The sequence below is a fragment of the Lynx rufus genome, unplaced genomic scaffold (genome assembly GCF_022079265.1).
Source record: "Lynx rufus isolate CCGP_SWC_20201006 ecotype Redwood Valley unplaced genomic scaffold, mLynRuf1.p SCAF_8, whole genome shotgun sequence".
Taxonomy (NCBI): Eukaryota; Metazoa; Chordata; class Mammalia; order Carnivora; family Felidae; genus Lynx; species Lynx rufus.
In genome coordinates this window covers 11986049-12002562 of record NW_025814896.1, presented here as the reverse complement: position 1 = coordinate 12002562, position 16514 = coordinate 11986049, and the positions used below count along the sequence as shown (strand labels likewise).

General features: G+C 47.5%; 1 long non-coding RNA gene across 1 annotated transcript; it reads right to left on the bottom strand.

Annotated features, from left to right (window-relative positions):
• Positions 1 to 467: 467 nt before the first annotated feature.
• Positions 468 to 5105, bottom strand: LOC124503625 (uncharacterized). The gene is made up of 3 exons (XR_006960227.1): positions 5012 to 5105; positions 3583 to 3688; positions 468 to 838 (listed from the first exon to the last, which is right to left on the bottom strand). It is a non-coding gene; the product is annotated as an uncharacterized LOC124503625 (long non-coding RNA).
• Positions 5106 to 16514: the final 11409 nt, after the last annotated feature.

The window sequence follows — 16514 nt, the reverse complement described above, 5'->3', positions numbered from 1 at the left end:
CCCAGGTCAATGACTGAGTATGGCGGGACACCAGGGCTGGCCATCTCGCCCAACGTGGGGCTCCTCTAACCAACAATCTTTGCTCCGGAGCCCCCCATGGAGTTGACAAGGACTTTGCGGACCTGCATTGAAGTGAGGCCCCCTTGATCAATTCTGCTTTCTCTCATATTTATTTTTCACAAGCAGAACACCTCTCCTACCTTCTACAAACCTCACTCCGTCTGACACACTGCCCCTTGCTACCCCAGAGGCATTCCCACCCCGCTTCCACATCTTCCCTGCCCAGAGAATCTTGATTTGGGGCCCAGCTAAGGGGTAGAAATCCCTTGATCTTTGGAGGGTGGCTGGCTCTCCAGCCCCAGCAGATAAATCGTGACCCATCTTAAGTAAAAGTGCGCATTCTCCTTAAGCAATGATTGGTCCAGAATGGGCATATGATCCAGCTCTCAGCCAATGAAAGGTCAGGGGAAATCTGAGGATCCACTTCATTAATAATATAGAGCTTCAAGGGGGTGAAAGCCTTTTGTCCCCCCCATCCCTTCCTTCCTGCTTTGATCGGTGTCCTGTGATCAAACGTTCTATGATGCAGCAGTAGCTGGCATGGGCATGAGTCTGAGGCCAAAAGCCAACCACTGGAGATGACGTAGCAGAAAGATAAGCCTGGGTCCTTGACACATCGAAACGACTCTGGAGCTGCCGACCTCCAGACTGTTTGTTATAAAGGATAATTCCACTTCTTCTTCGCTTAAGCCACGGTCAGTCAGGCATGCTGTCACTTGCAGTTGAAAATATCGTAACCGGTGCGGTCACTTTCCCCATGCTCTATTGCCCAGGTTGCCTGGGGAAATAGAAGGAAAGGAAGGAGAAGGAAGGAAACCAAAGTTAGCAAACCCTCGAAGATGCAGGGCTCAGGGTTGCCGTAGAGGTATTTGGACTTTTCCTGGAAGGGCGACATCAGAAAATCCTCCCATCTCCAACTTGCTAACACCTCTGTATGCCACGTCCCTCCCCCTGCTTCAAATCCTTCCACGACTTCCCGTTGCTCCTAGGACAGAGTTCAAACTCCTTGTTATAAAGACCTGCAAACACCCTGGCATCGCCCTGACCCTCTTTATCTCATACTTAGGCTCCAGTCAGACTGGTCTACTTTTAGCCCTCCAATATCCGATTTCACCTCTAGGCATTTGCATGCGCTAATTCCTCCGCTCTTCCCCCATTTCAACTGGCTCTCTCTTTACTATTTAGGTCTCAGCTCAAACGTTGTCTACTCCAGGAAGACTTCCTTGGTTTCTAGACTGGATCCAGTAAACCCTTGCATCTCTCGTTGTACCTTATGTTTGCTTCTATTAAAACACTCACTAAGGGGTGCCTGGCTGGCTCAAGTTGGAAGAGCATGCGACTCTTGATGCCAGGGTTGTGAGTTCGAGCCCCATAACGGGTGTAGAGATTATGAAAACAAATGAACTTAAAAAAAGAAACACTTGTCAGACCAGTTTTGTAGTTGTTCTGTTCTCATGATTGGAGAACTTGTCTTTGCTTTCCACTATTCCACTTCTAGCTAGTCCTGCTGGCCAAAAGCTGTCTTAGGCCCAGGCAGACTCACAGAGGTAACTACTTCCCGTAGATCTCTCCATTAACTCCCTACAGAGCCTGACGTGGGGCTTGAACTCACGGACCACGAGATCACGACCTGAGCTGAAGTCGGACGCTCAACCAACAGAGCCACCCAGGCGCCCCAAGAAATATTGTTTTTTAAAAAAGAGAGCGAGACAAGGGGGTGGGGAGAGTATTATTCAAAAATTTCAAAGTCACACAAGACAAAGAAAGACTGATGCTCCAGATGAAAGGAAATTAAAGAGACATGACAACTAAATGCAATATCTGACCCTAAACGGACTGGTTCTTGTGCTGGAGGAGAAAAAACACTTTAGGACATTTTTGGATCAATTAGCAAAATTGTATATTATTGTATATAATTGTATATTATTGGAATTAGTAAAATTTGTATATTATTGGAATGCAAATGGTAGAAAAGATAGATTAAAGATTTTTTAGGGGCGCCTGGGTGGCGCAGTCGGTTAAGCGTCCGACTTCAGCCAGGTCACGATCTCGCGGTCCGTGAGTTCGAGCCCCGCGTCAGGCTCTGGGCTGACGGCTCGGAGCCTGGAGCCTGTTTCCGATTCTGTGTCTCCCTCTCTCTCTGCCCCTCCCCCGTTCATGCTCTGTCTCTCTCTGTCTCAAAAATAAATAAACGTTAAAAAAAAAAGATTTTTTATCAATAATTTTAAAGTATGAAGGTTGAAGGGCGCCTGGCTGGCTCCGTTGGTGGAGCACGTGACTCTTAATCTCGGAGTCGTGAGTTCAAGCCCCACGTTGGGCGTAGAGATTACTTAAAAATAAAACGTTAAAAGGAGCGCCTGGGTGGCTCAGTCGGTTAAGCATCTGACTCTTGATTTCAGCTCAGTTCATGGTCTCACAGTTCGTGGGGTCGAACCCCGTGTCACACAGCCTGCTCGGGATTTTTCTCTCTCCCTCTCTCTCTGCCCCTCTCCTGCTCATGCTTTCTCTTAGGTGTTCTTTGTCCCATTTTTATTCATCCAACTCTTCTGTAGGTTTGATATTATTAACAAATAAAAAAAAAATTCAACACAAAAATTACAATGTTAGAGGCCAAACTCCTAGGTTAGCCCCGTCTTACCCTCTACATGGTAAATGCTTGCACAGGGCTTCAGGAAACCTTCAGACTAACAAGGAAGTTTACACAATTCAGCCCAGAGTGGTGGGGTCCTGATGAATTATTAATGCTTATTCAGCTGCAAGAGCTTCACGAGGAAAGAGTCAAAGAGCAAAGTGGGAGAAGCCTGACCGGCTGTAGAACCAGAACAATCTCAGAGAAGTGGCAGCCTTTTTTGTTCTGCCTTCTGTGCTTTAAACTTCTAAAGTCTGGGGCACCTGGGTGGCGCAGTCGGTTAAGCGTCCGACTTCAGCCAGGTCACGATCTCACGGTCCGTGAGTTCGAGCCCCGCGTCAGGCTCTGGGCTGATGGCTCAGAGCCTGGAGCCTGCTTCCGATTCTGTGTCTCCCTCTCTCTCTGCCCCTCCCCCGTTCATGCTCTGTCTCTCTCTGTCCCAAAAATAAATAAACGTTGAAAAAAAAAATTAAAAAAAAAAATAAATAAACTTCTAAAGTCTACAGGTGGATCTGTTAGGGCATGTTTGGGCTGCAAGTAACCTGACACTCAGTTAAGAGAGCCTTAAATGTCGATCTTGATTATCTCAGGTAACAGTAAGTCAGTAAGGAAAATGTCTTGGGATTGGGAACTTCGGCATCTCAGTATTAGGGCAACGGGTCAGTTTCTTGAGGATTCCCTTGGCCATTCCCTTAGAGTCTCAAAGTAAGTGCTCTAGCTCCAAAAGTCACGTCCTAGTACAACCATGTCCAAAGAATGGAGGAATATATGTATGAAAGAAAAGGGGTTGGGGAGAAAACTTGTCTCTTTTAACAGAAAGGAGAATCCTACCCAGAAGCCCTCAGCACACTACCCCTGCTGCCTCGTTGGCCAGGATTGGGTCCCATGCTTACCCCAAGACTAGGTCAAAAGGAGACAGGGTTCCCATGCTGGCTTAGACCAAACAGAATTCATCCTCTGGGCCTTGCACGCTGCTCCTTGGTCCCGCAAAATTCGGTTCTGATGGCCAGGAAGAAGGGAAAAGAAGCAATCAACAGAGCCTGCTTTATGGTTTTGGTTATTTCCTGAGTAGGAGCCTAATATTCTCCTTTTGTGATCTGAACCAAAGAATAACTTGGAGCCACAAGGGTGCCAAGAAGCCCAGAGCCCTCAAGATACATGGCCTACACCAGGGACTCCACACTGACCACAACCGGCCTTGCCTGTCCAGAATTCATTCCCCCATGTTTGCACACACCACTCAGTACTTCTTCAGGGAACTTCCTCTCCCTGTGTCCAGGTGGGGCCATCCCTACCCCAACAGGCATGTGACCAGACCTGGACAATCTGAACGTCACCTTCCTTTGGTGACAGTGACCGGTTCAGAGACAGACCATGTCCTAAGTTAGTCCAATCCGAGTGGATGCTGGAACTACAGTAGGGTTTTCGGGAAATGACCCTCCTTTTCCCACCGGACTTGTACCCAGCAGAATGCAGGCCTGGAGACCCACTTGCCATCTTGTCAAGTGGAGTCTGAGAACGGAGCCAACGCACTGAAGAGAAAAGGCAAGAGATGGCAAGAGACTGTCTGGCGACCTCATCTGAGTTCGTGAATCCAGCTAGGCCTAAAGCCAGAACTCTTCGGTTACTTCAGCCAGTCCTTTTTCAGTTACTTCAGCCAATAAATTGCCGCTTTTGCATAAGCTGGTTTCAAAAGGGTTTTCTTCACTTAAATAAAGGAGCTCTAAGTTTCTTAACCTTTGGAGAAGCGTGTTTGAAAGACAAATTCCCGGGTCTGGTCCTCAAAGGTTATGACTGAGTCCCCCCAGGGCTGGGGCCGGAGACTCCACTTTGGAACGAGGTCCTCTAAGGCCCCCCTCGTAGGTGGTCCTGCTCACCACAATCTGAGACTCTAGGACCTTGGGGAAGGACGGCCTGTTTTCCTAACTGGGGGTAAAAGGAAACCCAGATCTTTCGATCACAACGTCCAGCTACCTTCTTGGCACAGAGTCGGGGAAATACCTTTCATTCTTTCCCAATGACTCTGGAGTTGAGGAAATGAAAAGTAGTTGATTTCTCAAACAGGTTATTCCTCCACCTTGAACGTTGGTAACCCCCCTTGCTCCACAATGTTGCTAAAGCAACTCAGAACACTCAGGCGAGAACGATTTTCCGGCCAAACCCAGGGACTGCAAACCCTGTCACTTGAGGGGCCAGATAGGGAGGGCAAACCCGAGGAGCTATGGGAAATAGGCCTGCCTGTCGGGAGCAGGGGAGCTCAGGATGGACCAGGCTAATAAACGGCACTTAAAATTATACACGGCGCTGGAACCAGGGATGCACCTGGATCTGATTCCGCTTCCTCAGCTCAGCACCAGCATCCTCTGAGGCGGCTTCATCCTCAGAGAACACCGGCCCCCAACCTAACGTCCCAAGAGTTTGGGGACCGCAGCAGAAAAGGGTTCCCGTTCCCCATCGTCTCGGTAGAAGTCCAGGAAGAAGCTGTCATTGGCCTGGGTGGGGGTCACGTGACGACCCCTGAACCAATCACTGTAGCCAAAGAGGTATGGTGGTGTGATTGGTCAGCTCCGAGTCATGTGCCCATCCCTGGAGTTGGGGGATGGGGTCGGTCTCATTTTAACGGCATAGACAGAGACCCGGAAGTGGGGGAGATAGTCGCGTGCGTTAGCTTGGGTTCCCGCACGAGGAGACCCTGACACAAAGATCTCGAGTACAAGTAGATTACTTGGGAGACGATCCTGGGTGGCACCATTTGGAGCTTGAGGGAATGAGACAGGGAAAAGAAGGCAGTCGATGGAGGATGTGTTTTCACACAAGTTACTACTATAGTCAATTGGAGCTTAATCCCATCGGGGAACTCTGGGAGCCAGCATAGAACGTATGCCTCAGAGTTATCCCATTTTAGGGTTGAAAGCGCTAAGAGGTTTAGCTACCAGCGCCTGTCAATCCTTGTTGGAGAGCTGCTCCCACTGGCGTTAACTGCCAATTGCATAATTTTAAGTATGTAAGAGCAAACTGGTCCCTGGTGACCTAAGAAAGTCCTCGAACATGGAGTGTTAGAACAGCGGCTAGGTCAGGAGATTGGAAATGGGCAGTTCGAGCAGAGTGACCGGCCACCCCAGTTGGGGACAAGAAGGGTTCTGGTCAATGGTAAAACCCAACTGCAGGATTTGTGGCCAATCCCACGTCGCCTGAGACCCCAACTCCAGTTTGAGAAGTTTATCCTCTGTACTGTCTCCTCTTCCTAACAACCTTCTCTTTCCCTGTATCAACTCCTCTTTGGCTAAAAGACGGCCGGGGCTTCTGCCTATGCTCTGTCCTCGTTGTTGTTGGACCTCCTTGGCCCCCAGCTGTGCCATGCCTCCTGGGAACCCCAGTGATGCCAGAACCTCTGTCCAGCTCCCCAAATCCCCCATGTCCTACCATCTTGTTTTTCGATCATCTCAGCCCCGGGAGTCCAGGGCTTGCAGAGCTAAAAATGAAGCATCAGAGTAGAGAAGGCACGTGCCGGTGTTTCTCACAGAAACAAAGTCAGGACTCAAACTCCTGGCCCAGGTGTTTCCCTCTGTACCCCTCAAACTCCTTAGTGTCTGCCATTCAGCTAACCAGACATTTCTCCAGAGCTGAGATAAAATCCTCCCACATGCCCCTGTGCTCAGCAGGGGGCAGAGGGCATGGCGTGTAATGTGGTCTCAAGAAACACTCTGCAAAATACCTCTAGGGTCCTCTTCCCTCTAGCTCCCAAATGATCTCAGGGACTGCTCGACTTGTCCAAACACAACTTATCCCTTCCGTTCCCCAAGCCTGTCCCCCACCACCCCAGACAGCTGGAGGTGGCTTTTAGTGTTTGTTTATTTATTTTGTTATTTTGGAGAGAGAGAGGGAGAGAGCAAGCAGGGGAGGGGCAGAGAGGGAGACAGGAGACAGAATCCCAAGCAGGTTCTGTGCTGCCAGCACAGAGCCCAATGCGGGGCTTGAACTCGCAAACAATGAGATTTTGACCTGACCCGAAATCAAGAGTCAGAAGCCCAACCGACTGAAGTACTCAGGTGCCCCTGGAGGTAGCTTTTACCCCAATAACAACAGGATCCTGGAGAAACTGGAGTTTCTCAACATCTGCACTATCGACATTTGGGGACAAATGACATTGGGGGGTATCCTGTCCTGTGCCCTGAGGGATGTGGAGCAGCATCGTTTGGCCTCCACCTACTAGATGCCCCCACTATTGTGACGATCGCAAATGTCCCTGACACTGCCAGATGTCCCCTAGGAAACAAAGCCACCGCTGGTTGAGGACCACTGATAGAGACCATGGATGTTTCCTGACTATTCTATGAAGGATAGCCATAAGCAACTGAGAAAATACGGTCATTTTCATCGAGCTGTAGATACCATCTACGTAACAACCTCAAGCCCGTCACACAAACGCAGCTTGCAGTGAAGGCTCTGGCAACCGCTGCCCGCCACTTGGCTTCTCCCAGTGGGTCACACACAGATTCTGGCACCAGGGCCACCAGCCGCCTCCTCCCCACCCCAACACTCGCGCAGCACACACAGAACAATGGAGCCCTCTTTGGCTCTCTGAGCTACTCCACACACCCACTTAGCTCTGTTTTCCTGCGCCGGAGAAGGTCTCTAGGTTGTGGGCAACTGTGTTTATGCTAAGGCAATAGAATGGTCTCCCTGGCCTCCAACTTCATGGCCCATTAATACATTGAACCTGAGTTTTTTGACCTTGGCACTATTGACACTTAGGGCTGGATAATTCTCTGTTGTAGGGGGCCACCTGTGCCCTGAAGGATGTCAGGCAGCATCCTTGGCCTGTACCCACCAGATGCCAGGAGCACCCTCCCCCCCATTATGACAACCAACAATGTTTCTAGACATTACTGTGTGTCGTTTGGGGTACCAATTCACCCCCAGTTGAGACCCCTTGTCAATCTGTCCTGCAAACGCTAAGGTTCATAATATCACCATCACTTTACGGATGAAGAAACCAGGGTATGGATAGGAAGGGGTAGACAGGAAGACTTGCCTAAGCGGTAAAGGGCAAAGTCAAGGATTAGCATTAATGTCCCACACCAGTGATTACCAAATTCTCCAACTGATAAAAGCCTCGTTAACCGAAGTCCCAGACCCACCCAGACCCAATGCCTCTGAACTTTTAGGGATGCAGCGGGCAGTTCTGTATTTCCCAGCTATACAAGCCAGACATCAGCAACCTCCAGAAAACAGCAGTTCTCAATATGCCACGGCTCCCGTCCTCCGTCCTTACAGCTTTTCTCCTCATATGCACCCCCAGTGTGTTGACATTACCTTGCTTATCAAACAAAACCTGCTTCTAATGTAATCACTCATACATATTCCAAATGGGATTAGCTGGATTGGCAAACTGAGTTAATAACTGTCACTCATTGAGTGCCTATGAAAAAGTCAAAGGTGTCCCCAAACAGAGAATGAAGCCAACAGTGTGTCCAAGCACTGTTACTCTAACTTCTGCTGTATGTTGGGCCTTTTAGCTGGGTTATTATTTTTTTTAATGTTTATTTCTGAGAGAGAGAGAGAGAGAGAGAGAGAGTGGGGGGGGGGGGGACAGAGAGAGAGGGAGACACAGACTCCGAAGCAGGCTCCAGGCTCTGAGCTGTCAGCACAGAGCCTGATGCAGGGCTCGAACTCGTGAACCGCGAGGTCATGACCTGAGCCGAAGTTGGACACCCAATACCAACTGAGCCACCCAGGCACCCCTTAGCTGGGTTATTTTTAAGGCCCACAGCAAACACTGGAATGTAAGAACCATTCTCATTTTAAAGAAGAAACTGAGGCACAAAACTTTAAGTGAGATCGAGCCCAAAGCCACATACAAAGTGAGAAAAATGTCATTACCTGCCTAAACCCACCACTGGCAAGTAGATGTTATGGCATTATCGTGATTCACTTAGGCTCTATACGATTTACATGTATATGTGCACTCAGACACAGAAAATTCTAGCTGGAGACAGGCCCAGCCTTCCTCTCAAACACGTGGCCATCCAGTGTTCCCCACCCCCAAATTGAGGTTCTGTAGGCAAGAAAGAAGGGGCAGGATGGTTATTAGATAGGTACCCATCAGTGTCTCCCTCATTTTATACCTCCCTCATTTTATAGATGGGAAAGGCCCCACAGCGAGTTAATTGGCAAGACTGGACCTCGAGCTCCGGTCTGGGCCAGCAGACTCTCTACACTGTTCCAAATGAGGACTGAGTATCTGCTGGAGGCTGTTTCCTGGGGAACAGCAACCAGCCACTGGCCACAGGGACACACAGGAGCCCCCCTCCCCTGACAGCCCACCCCCCCAGAGACTCTGCCCAGAATCCACCTACTTAAGGAACAGAAGGTGACCCTTTGGTCACTAGGGAACTCCTTGTCCACGTGAAGCCCTGTGAGTCATTCTCCAAGGCTCCAAAAGGACTTCCAGACAGGGGCCCATCCCAGAAAGAAATAAAACGTTGGCTCAAGGCCCAGACTTTCAGGGAAACCAGCTGGCTCACTGGGGTGGGGGCAAGGGGAGGGTCACCTTGAACCGAAGCCTAGAAAAGAACTGTTTTCTTATTCAATAATTTGCGCATCAACTATAGTTATGCCTTTATTCCTTTATTCAACACATATTATTGAGAGGGGCAAGGTAACTCCTTATACCCTTTTGAATTGTATGCGTTTGGTATTACAAAAAGCACACACTCCTTTGTTCAGCTTTGTTTTTAGTTAATTTTTAATAACAAGTGATACATAAGCACATTCTCCTTGTAACCAGCGTGAGACAAGGTAACTCACACCGTGACTCACGGGTAGTCTCTTTCCAGACTTCTTCTGTGCATATCCGTGCAGATCCACGGAAAAGTTTTGAATCGTTTTGTGTGTGTTTGCATGTACGCTATCATGAATTCGTTTGTAATTTAAAAAAAAAAAACAATGAAAATAGAATTTATTGAGATGCTATTACGTGCCAGGCCCATCTAGGTGCTAGAGATACCGCAGTAAACAAGGTACAGCTGCTCTGTGAGTCTAGCGGGAGATAGAGCCAAACAAAGCGATCGTTATAGTACAATCTAATAAGTGCAAAGAAAGTGGAGAAAAAGGGTGTCTTGTGAAAGTCCAAAAGGGTACCCACTCCAGCCCAGGGTGTGTTCGGGTCCAGAGAGCATTCGTCAGGTGACAGAATACCCACTAACTAGTGAAAAAATATAGAGTGAAAAAAAGAAGAAAGAAAGGGAGGGCAATTCACTGGTTTATGAGAAATCGTGACATACAATTGCCCTCACACATGACTGGATCCAGGGGCTCAGATGATGTCAAAATCTACATCTCCGTTTCCTTCATCTCTCTCGTTCTCTCTCTCCATCTTTCAGCTCTGGTTTCCTCTGTTTTGGATCTACTTTCAGACAGGCTTTCTGCACTTGTTGGCAAAGATGGCCAGCCGCAATTCCAAAGCCAACTCAAGTGTTCTTTGTTGCAGGGATACATGCCCATCCAGGAGCCAATCGCCGTGGCCAGGGGGGATGGAATACGCTGATTGGCCAGGCTCACCCAAAGAGCTGGGGGTGGGGGAGCTCCTACCGGAACCCTGTAGATAAGTGTAGGGGAGGGAGTGGCTCCCCAATGGGAAACTGAGATGCTGTTTTCTGATCCAGAGGAAATCAACGTTGCAAGGTCAAGGTAAAAGATCCCCACCACTGAAAGTTTCCAGGAGAAGTTGACTTCTAAGCTGACAGGGAGAAAAGAAGCAGAAAGGGCGCATCTGGTAGAGGGAACAGCATGTACGAAGTTGTGGAGAACATTGCTTGTTCCAGAAATTGTGAGCGATTTAGTGTGACCTGTGGGTACTGTGGGAGGAGGGAGAGGAAGTGATGAGGTCAGAGAGAAAGATGGGATGCCTTGCGGGGGGGGGGGGGGGGGGGAGGGGATTGCAATTTTAGCCAGGCCCCTCCCCTCCACCTCTCCACCCCCATCATCCCAGTCCCAGGACCATGACTCAGTCATGGGGTATTCACACTCCCCAGCTTCAAGTTTGGCACAGCTTCTATATCGTGAAAATGTGTCATCCATCAGCAGACCACATCACCCCATTGATCCACTCTGTGGGTTCCTGAATGTCAGCTGATTGTCACAGATTAGACAACAACTCTTCCAGAGTTTCGTAAGGCAAAGGAACTCCAACTTGAAAATCAAGGGAGGATTAATACATACGACACAAGCCGGATGCATAGCACACAGATGTTCACGCAAATTTTTTGTTTAGTTGGAAAGAGGAAAATCACATTATAAGCAGGTCTACAACCGCCTTTTTTTTTAAGTTTATTTATTTATTTTGAGAGAGAGAGAGAGAGAGAGAGAGCACAAGCAGGGGAGGGGCATAGAGAGAGGGAGAGAGAGAATCCCAAGGAGGTTCCAGGCTGTCAGCATGGAACCTAACACAGAGCTTGATCCCATGAACCGTGAGATCATGACCTGAGCCGAAATCAAGAGTCGATTGCGCAACAGACTGAACCACCCATGTGCCCCTGCAACCACCTTTCATTGAGTGTGTCCTGTCCCCTGACAGCTCAGGCTTCTTTCCTCCTCAGAAGGACCTTATGAGGGAAACGCTTTGGCTGTCTCCACTTCCCAGATGAGAGCAGGATTGAGGAGACTTGCCCCAAATCTCACATGCATGAGCTCTCTTTCATCCTCGCTGTGGTGCATCCCCAATTTAGAAATGGGAAAACCGAAGCCCAGAGAATTGAAACAACTTGCCAGAGTCATACAGCAACATATGCTGCTGTGAGGAATGAAAAATGGTGCAGCCTCTGGAAAACAGTTTGGCGTTTCCTGCAAAGGTGAAACATAGCATTACTGACCATAGCACCCAGCAACCCCACTCCCAGGTGCAAACCCAAGAATGGAAAATGTATGTCCACGCAAAAACATGCGCGTGTAGCTTTAGAGCGGTGTTATCGTAGCCAAAAGTAGAAACAACCCCAAATGTTCAACAGCTGATGAATGAATTTCAAAAAATGTGGTCTACAGCCCCTCTGGAGAACAGTATGGAGGTTCCTCAAAAAACTAAAAATAGAACTACCCTATGACCCAGCAATTGCACTACTAGGTAGTTGCCAGAAGGATACAAAAATACAGATTCAAAGGGGCACATGCACCCCAATGTTTATAGCAGCACTATCAACAATAGCCAGAGTATGGAAAGAGTCCAACTGTCCACTGACTGATGGATAAAGAAGATGTGTGTGTGTGTGTGTGTGTGTGTGTGTGTGTGTGTGTATAATGGAGTATTTCTTGGTGATCAAAAAGAATGAAATCTTGCCATTTGCAACTACGTGGATGGAACTAGAGGGTGTTTTGCTAAACAAAATTAGTCAGAGAAAGACAAATATCATATGACTTCACTCATGTGGAATTGAAGACACAAAACAGATGAACGTAAGGGAAGGGAAGCAAAAAGAATGTAAAAACAGGGAGGGGGACAAAACATAAGAGACTCTTAAATACGGAGAACAAACTGAGGGTCGCTGGCTGGGTGTTGGGTAGGGGGATGGGCTAGATGGGTAAGTATCATAAGGAAGGCACTTGGGATGAGCACTGGGTGTTATACATAGGGGATGAATCACTGGAATCTACTCCTGAAATCATTATTGTAATCCTAAAAACATGCTAAGTGAAGGAAAGACCCAAAGAAGCACGTATTCTATGATTCCATTTATATGAAATGTCCAGAATGGGCAAATCTCGAGAGATGGAAAGTAAATTAGTGATTGCCTGGGGCTGGGCTGGGCTGGGCTGGGCTGGGGGGTTGCAGGGAAATGGGGAGTTACTGATGATGATGTTTTGGGGTGATGCTGACTGTCCGTGGGAACCAGAGCCAACGGCCAAGAAAGAATTCTCGAAGACGTCTTTGGTGCAAAAAGTGATTTTGTTAAAGCACGGGGACAGGATCCGTGGGCAGGAAGAGCTGCCCCAGACCCTGAAGAGAGACTGGTTATATGCTTGGGAGTTGGGGGAGGTAAAGTCCAGGGGAAGTTTCCAAAGAGATTTTCATGTGCTAAAGAAGACTCAAGGCTACAGGAAGCCTAGCCATTGTCAAGCTCAGGTTGTGTTTCCCTCTGGCAAATCATTTTACTCTGCCCGCCTCTAGTATTTGTCAATGGGCTGTAGGTGGTAAGGAAATTTAATTTTATCTGCCATTTCCTTCTGCCTTTGTTTCCCACATCAACTGATAATGGTGCGAGGTTTCTCTTTAGGGTGATGAAAATGCTCTTTGTGGGGTGATGGCTGTGCAGCTCTGAATATATAAAAAACCACTGAAGGGTGCACTTGACATGGGTGAACTGGATTGCATGCGAATGATACCTCAGTAAAGCTGTTAAAGAAACAAGTGTGACAGGAAGGGCTATGGTTATGACCACGGCCCCTGTTTGAGTATCTGCTACTATGTACTTGACCAACAAAAGGGGAAAGAGGTAGAACGGAAAAGCTCACAGACATTTCAGGTTTGGCTACATCCAGGAGCTCCAGAAAGGTCAATGGGCCTTGTCACGCTCAGATCTGCCTCGGTTGCCTTTCCTTTCAAAGAGAAGGCCTTGGTCACCCCAGGCTGCCTCACTCTTTTTTTTTTTTTTTAATTTTTTTTTTTCTTTCAACGTTTTTATTTATTTTTGGGACAGAGAGAGACAGAGCATGAACGGGGGAGGGGCAGAGAGAGGGAGACACAGAATCGGAAACAGGCTCCAGGCTCCGAGCCATCAGCCCAGAGCCTGACGCGGGGCTCAAACTCATGGACCGCGAGATCGTGACCTGGCTGAAGTCGGACGCTCAACCGACTGCGCCACCCAGGCGCCCCCCAGGCTGCCTCACTCTTAAACATCCCCGCCACCCTGGGAAGTACTGCACAGCTTCAGTAAAGGTTTGGGGGAGGGTTCTCATTGGCCTGGCAGGGATCACCTTTGAACTACTCACTATGACCGGGACAATCTGTTGCTCCGAGGGCCTGGGGCTAGGTGACGCTACCCATCCTAGAGTCAAAAAGTATGGTCAGCCCCACTCAGACCACATGGTCAGAAGTGGGGGCAAGAGGGTCCCCAAAAGATGGTTGGGGTTCTGGGCAGGTGCAAGCCACAGATGCCCACAGTACTGTGGGATCAAGGACCCACAACCCAGGTTTGACTCCTGCTTCCTCCACTTGCGAGCTCTGTGACCTTGGCAAAGTACTAAACCTTTCAATGCCTCACTACCTATAAAATGGAGCTAACAGTCCTGTGTCCCTCACAGGCCCGTTCTGAGGTATAAATGAGATGAATTCAGGGACGTGCTTACAGGGGTGCCTCCCACACGATGAGCAGTCATTACATTATCTGTTACTATCACACACGCACTGCTAAACCATCTCCGGTTACCCATGTCACTTTGGGGGACAGCAGGAAAGCAGATACTAAAAATATCGATCAAGTAGGAGTTTGAAGGCAACCGTGAAGACAGAGGAAGAGACAACCCTGAAACTTCATGGGTGACTGGCTCAAGAGTGTCCACGGCGCCTTGACCTCCCCCAGCAGAGTATCTGTCATTGTTCTGTAATTGCTCAACCCCATCCCTGGAAGCTCCCTCTCTGACTCTTGGTGGTGATGGGCTCTGAAGTTCATGCAGTTTTAGAAAAAGAATACAAAGCTGTAAATATGAAATAAGAAAGTATTTACTGACAAAGAAAAAATAGCTCATCTAGAGTTATTGGACACTTGGAGAGTCAGGACCCTTTCTTCTGAGATCTCTTTAGGCAATTTTCAGAGAAATGCTTCCTGACTGTACCCTAGCTGCCCTTCAGTGACCCCAGAACATTCTAGAACTCTTAACACCTCCCAGTACCGGTAAATCGTGGTAAACCTGCCTTTGGGCCCAATAATGATTTTCAATAAATGTCTGTTGAATGACTAATTGGTCAAATAGCTACACCCTGGATTTTCACAATGGACAATGCACACCCACAGGGCTAAGAGCCATATGCCTTTTTATTTCCTTCCTTTATTCTTTCATTTAAACAATGAAAAAGTTTTTGCGAAATCTCCTCTCCTTAAAGGCAAAGGTCCTGCCCGACTGACTTCAAGGTCTTTGAAATGAGACTGACCTGGGTTATATAACTTCTGATTCTGGTGAATCACCTGCCTTCTCTGAGCCTCAGGTTCCTCCTCCAAGCAATGGGCCTCATTGAAAGGAAGAAATGGGAATCATCTCAAGCATGTAATTGACTTCATGCACTCCCTAGAACGAGTGTCTAATAAAGGAACTTCTGTTATGTTTCACTTTTTACTGGTTTATTTGGCTAGGTGATATCTCTAAAAAGTACAAAAGGTTGAAAAGTGGGTTCTCTCCTTCCTTGTTCCTTTCCCCACCCATTTCCCCTCCCCCGACACAACCACTAGTATGGGTTGCAAAAAATAGTTTCAAATTTACAGAAATGTGACAAGAATAATTTTAAGACTTCCAGTATACCCTTTACCCAGATTCACCAATTAAAAAAAATTTTTTTTAATGTTTATGTATTTTTGAGAAAGAGAGAGAGAGCAACAGAGCACAAGCAGGGGAGGGGCAGAGAGAGAGGGAGACACAGAATCCCAAGAAGGCTTCAGGCTCTGAGCTGTCAGCACAGAGCCTGACACGGGGCTCAAACTCACAAACTGTGAGATCATGACCTGAGCTCGGCTGCTTAACTGACTGAGCGACCCAGGCACCCTCCCCCCGATTCACCAATTTTTAAAATATTTTGCCATGTTTGTTTTATCATCCTCTCTTTCTTCATGTGAATATATGTATTCATTATTAATATTTATTTTCCTGAAGCATTTGAGAATAGATTACGTACATTATGCACCATTTACCCCTTAAAATTTCAGCACATACTTCCTAAAACAGGATATTATTTTCTGTAACTAAGTAAACATGGTTACCAAATTCAGGAAATTTACTTTGATACAATACTTTAATCTACAATCCATATTCCCGTTTTTGTCATCTATTGCAGTAATGTCCTTTAACATCATTATTTCCCTCTAGGACAGGATCCACTCAAGACCATGTTGTGCACTTAGTTATTATGTCTCTTTAGTTTTCTCTAATCTGGAATGATTCCTCAGCCTTTCTTTGTCTTCTGTGACATTAACATTTTTGAAGATTACAGCCCAGTATTGCATAGAATGTTCCTCACTGAGGATTTGTCTGCTTAACATTGCTTTGTAACAAATTACCCCAAATTCCTACAGGACAGGAATTCAGAATCCTGTATTCAGAAAGAGCATGGTGGTGAAGTCTGTAATAATATGAGACTTATTCATTCACCTGTCTGTTGATGCTGGCTGCTAGCTGGGGTTTAGCTAGGCTCTTGGTCTGGACATCCACACAGGGCATCTCCGTGTGTCCTGAGCTTCCTCACAATATGGTGGCTGGGATGAAAAGACGAGCGTCCAAGTAAGAGAGACAGAATGGAGGAAGCCATATTGCCTTTTATGACCTAGTCTTGGAGGTCATGCACTGGCTCTTTGACTGTTTTCTATTAGTCGAAGAAACTACTGTGTTCTGCGTAGGTTCAAGGTCAGGGAACGTGGACTCCACTTCTGGAGGAGGTATGCCAATGTCACTTTATAAGCAAAGCATTTGGGGTGCAATAAATATTGGTGTGACCATCTTTGGAAAATACAGTCTGTTCCATTTTGATTCAGGTTATGCATCCCCGGCTGAAATACGGTTTAAGTGGTTTGTATTTTTCTCAGGGAGTCACATGTGGAGCGACATAATGCCTCTCTCCTCTCCTTGA